The following is a 4,369-nucleotide window of genomic DNA, read 5'->3' as shown; positions in this document are numbered from 1 at the left end:
GTGGCCTCTCCCGTTGCGGAGCACAGGCTCCGGACGCGCAGGCTCAGCGGCCATGGCTCACGGGCCCAGCCGCTCCGCGGCACGTGGGATCCTCCCGGACCGGGGCACGAACCCGTGTCCCCTGCATCGGCAGGCAGACTCCCAACCACTGAGCCACCAGGGAAGCCCCTGTGTGATGATTCTTACTCCTGAGAGAGACAACCTGGAGTTTGGATCCTACCAAATAAAAATCTTATCTAAAATTGCTTTTTTCTTGTTGCCCGACTAGATAGAAGCTATACTATTGGTCAGAAGCTACTGACTTGGCAGATAAGTCCAGGAGCATCAGTGCCTCCATGGATGATGAGCTTTAAAACTGAGTTCATCAAACATAAACGTTTTGCCCCAGAGCCCGGCAAGCTGTACCTAGCTCGACAGCCCGAAGGACATGAGGTCAGCAGAGCAAACCGCTGCCTTTGTTCCGCAGTTGCCATGACAGAGATTATATGGATGCGTGAGGGACAGTGTGTGGCTACAGGCCGGAGAAAGAGGTCCGAGGTGGACGCACCCAGCCTGGGTCCCCTCTCTGTGGTCTTGATCGAGAGACTCGGGGAAGGACAGATTTCAGCCACAGAACATCCATGTGCCCTTACCTCGTCCAGGGCCTTCATTCCTTCGCACAGCAGATGAGGGACCGACATCCTGACACGGAACTACTGCAGATTCACAGAAAGAGGCAGGTCCCTAAGCCACCCCCAGCAGCGTGGGGGAAGTGACACTCCCCTGCTTTGTTCCGTAATCACCTGAAAACAAATGAGCATACGCTTCTGTATGCTGTCCAGTGTGGCATGGGTTTATTGCCAACTTTTGATCAGCCCCAGATTCGGTGTCACGTGTGTTGGATTTGCTGGGGTTGCATTTGAACCGATGAGTTGCGCAGAACGATGACATGCTGTGCCCTCCCCTGACTTCTGTCTCCTAAAGTTTATTCTTCCCATTCCCTGAAGTCAATGTGCTTATAAACTGAACCAATCAATGCACCTAAGAGAGAGCTCTTCCAGAGCCCGCCTAGAGGGCCGCCCTCTTCTGGGACATCACTGCCGTTGGGGAGAGGCAGGTCCCAGGCGGAGAAGTGAAAAGGCCATTTATTTATTGAATGTTCACTGAGCACTGACTCTAACTGCATTTGGCACAGGGTTATAAGGAAGTGTAGGATGGGTGAGCTACAGCCTCATTCTTCAAAGAGAACCAAGTCCAATGGTTGGAAGTCGTGGGGGGACTCCATGTTGCTTATGGAAAAATAAGATTTCTTGGGGCTTCGAGGAGTGGTTATGGGATGTAGCTGAACTCAGACATCACAATTAAAAACGCAGTTTGGAATAGGCTATGAACATCCATCTGGGGTGGCCCCTCCGGACTCTCCAAACGGAGGAAGCAGAAAGCTCAAGGATGTGAAGGATCTCAGGCTGGCTCGTACGCTGGTCTGAGCATCTGCGTTACCTTTAGTCACTTCTGCTGGGTAACTGGAGCCTGAATGTTTTTCACGGAGCCATTACACTGGAGCCCTCTCTGCCCTGCGCCCCAAAGGGTCCCCTTCCCCCCAGCAAACATGACATTGTCACAGCGCGCCCTGCCCATGGGACCTCTGTTTTCAGGCCTTCTATAAGGAAACCATTGAGCCTGCCTCCGAGCTGTACACAGTGGTGGCTTTCATTTAAATACCCACTGCTCTTGCTGCCAGCACCGGGGAACAGAGAGCGCTATTTATACACATCCTGGTGTCAATTTCCACAGCAAGGAGGTGAGGCTGGTTTCTGATGTACGCCTTTCCAGCCAGCTGTCCCCCCGTCATTTTGCACATGCTGGCATGACATTTCCCTCCAGCCAATTGAATCCTGAAAAGTTTTGTTTCTTTCACATGTGAATAAAAAAGAAGTCTTTGACATGCAGCATCCCTCGCTCCTCATAAAACTGTAACTTCACAGGCTCTATCTAATTTGTACTCATATAGTTAATTATGAGTTAATGTTAATGGTTTAAGTCAAGGGGATGATACCAAGTACCCAGCAATAGGAAAGGGAAGTTATTGTTAAATAAAAACCCGGATAACGGCATGGACCAATGACGGATATGTGGACAAGGGGGAGACATAATCTGTGTCCTCGAGAAACTTGAACTGTTATACATCATAGCAAATCTCTAAGGTTCTCTGGAGATTCAATACAGCCAGAGCTGCGGCTCTGGAGCAGGAGTTACCGCCCACAGCCGCATCCTGTCAGTCTGCACAAGCCCTGGGTCTTTCTGTTTAGATTGTTCTGTTAGTGAATTTTGCTCTGTGGGGACCTTTGAGGAATTTAAATCACATATCATGAAATGGGTGAGAATATATGAAATATATTGCTATAGAAATGAAAGCTATTCTAATTGTGACAGTTTTTACGTTATTTGAAAAGCACCTGCCGTACACACAGCGAAAGTAATATTTTAATTTTAGACCCCAAGGCAGAAGAAGAGGCTGAGGACAGAACAGAATTCTACCCACGTCCTCGCTTTGTAAGCAGGTTCAACAAATACTCACTGAATAAATAAGCAAATGAATGAACTGATGAGCCTTGGATATATAGGGATTACAAAAGTATTTAGAACTTTTCTGAGGATGGAAGAATTTAAGTAGGATTCCATAGCACCCAAAATGGCAGGGGCAAAATTTCTTGATTACAATGCTATGAAGACCCAGATGGCTCTCAAATTTTCTACGTTAGTCTGAATTGATGAAGAGTTGGAAGCAAGTTATGACAATATTTGCCACAAAATTGGAAAGCCCAGAGAACTGACCAAAACGATCATGAAGTTCTATTGATAGTGCCTCCAAAAATACTGTAAAATTATCATCTCTTTTTTATTACAAAAGATTTCAAGGACACAGAAAAGCATAGTGAATGAGCTCTGTTAAATGGGACATTTAAGTAAAGCATTTAGAATAAGAGGTGAAGCTCCTGCTTTTCCTTCCCTAGTCCTTGTACCCGCCCCCCTTTTCGAGAAATAATCACTTTCACAAAATTGAGGTTAATCATCCTAGGAATTTTTTAAAAATTAAATTTACTTGCAGATGTACGTATCCATAAATTATGCATTGTTTTGCATCTTTTTTTAGCTTTTTAAATAAATACTACTGTACCATACATATTTTTCCCTAACTTGCTTTTCATACTTGTGCTTGGGGGGATTTATCCATGTCGATTTATGTAGCTCAAAGAAATTTAGTTTAACTGATGTGTAGTATTTATTGTACCTTTTGAATATGCCATAACTTATATCTCCATTTTCCTGGCACCGTATATGTTAGTTACATTTTTTTTTTTTTGCTATTGCTAACAGGCCTTCCTGACCGTTCCCATTTATGTTTCCTTGAGCATACAACCAAGGGTAGCCCCGGGGCAGTGGTTTTCAACTCTGCCTTCATGTAAGAAAGCTTTCAGAAAAATACCCAAACTGAGCTTGACATCAAAGATTCTGATTTAATTTGTCTAGGGTCTAAATTCCAGTGATAGAAGACATCATATAAGAAAGCTTTCAGAAAAATACCCAAACTGAGCCTGACATCAAAGATTCTGATTTAGAAGTCTGGAGCTGCCGAAGAGGCAAGAGACCTTTTCTTCCCTCTTTGCTTCCTGGTGCGCTAGGAAGGGGTTTAAGCGCGCCGCTTAAAGGAGCTCCAGAAACTGGCGCGGAGCTGCCGAAGAGACAAGAAGCCTGCTCCTGACAGCGTAGGGCCAAGGCAGGAATACCAGTACAGGCCCGTGTACCACACACTTAAATATTTAAAGGTCATAAGTTAAGCAAACTATTGAGGAATATATGTTCTATATTCCTACTTTAACAAATACACCTTCATAATGACAAAATTAAAAATATGGGTAAAGCTAAGGTCTCTATCTGATGGAAAGTCATCAAAATACCAATGAAAAGTAAATTTGATTGTTATTGCACACATGTGGGTGTACTGGGAATGGACCAAGGATGCTTGAATGAGTGATAAAATAAAGATATAAATAATTTATAAATTATTTTACATTTTTCCATTAAGCTCATATTGCTGGCTTTATTTCAGTGAAATCATTATTTATGTTGTTATAATCAAAAGTCACATAATTTGTTATTGACAGTAGTGATCTAAAGGATTAAAGGTAAAACATATTTTTACTGAAGAGATACACAATTTAAATTTATTTTCATTAAAGCATAAATGAAATGTAAAACATTTTTTTAATTAAAAAAATTTTTTTAATTATATATTTTCCAAAAGGTTATTTTTCTTTTAATTATAAGTGATAATTAACCAATATCAAAATATTTATTCAAAATTATTTGTTAAGAGACTTCCCTAGTG

Source organism: Physeter macrocephalus, chromosome 11, assembly GCF_002837175.3.
Source record: "Physeter macrocephalus isolate SW-GA chromosome 11, ASM283717v5, whole genome shotgun sequence".
NCBI lineage: Eukaryota > Metazoa > Chordata > Mammalia > Artiodactyla > Physeteridae > Physeter > Physeter macrocephalus.
Note: the sequence above shows the minus strand (reverse complement) of the source record.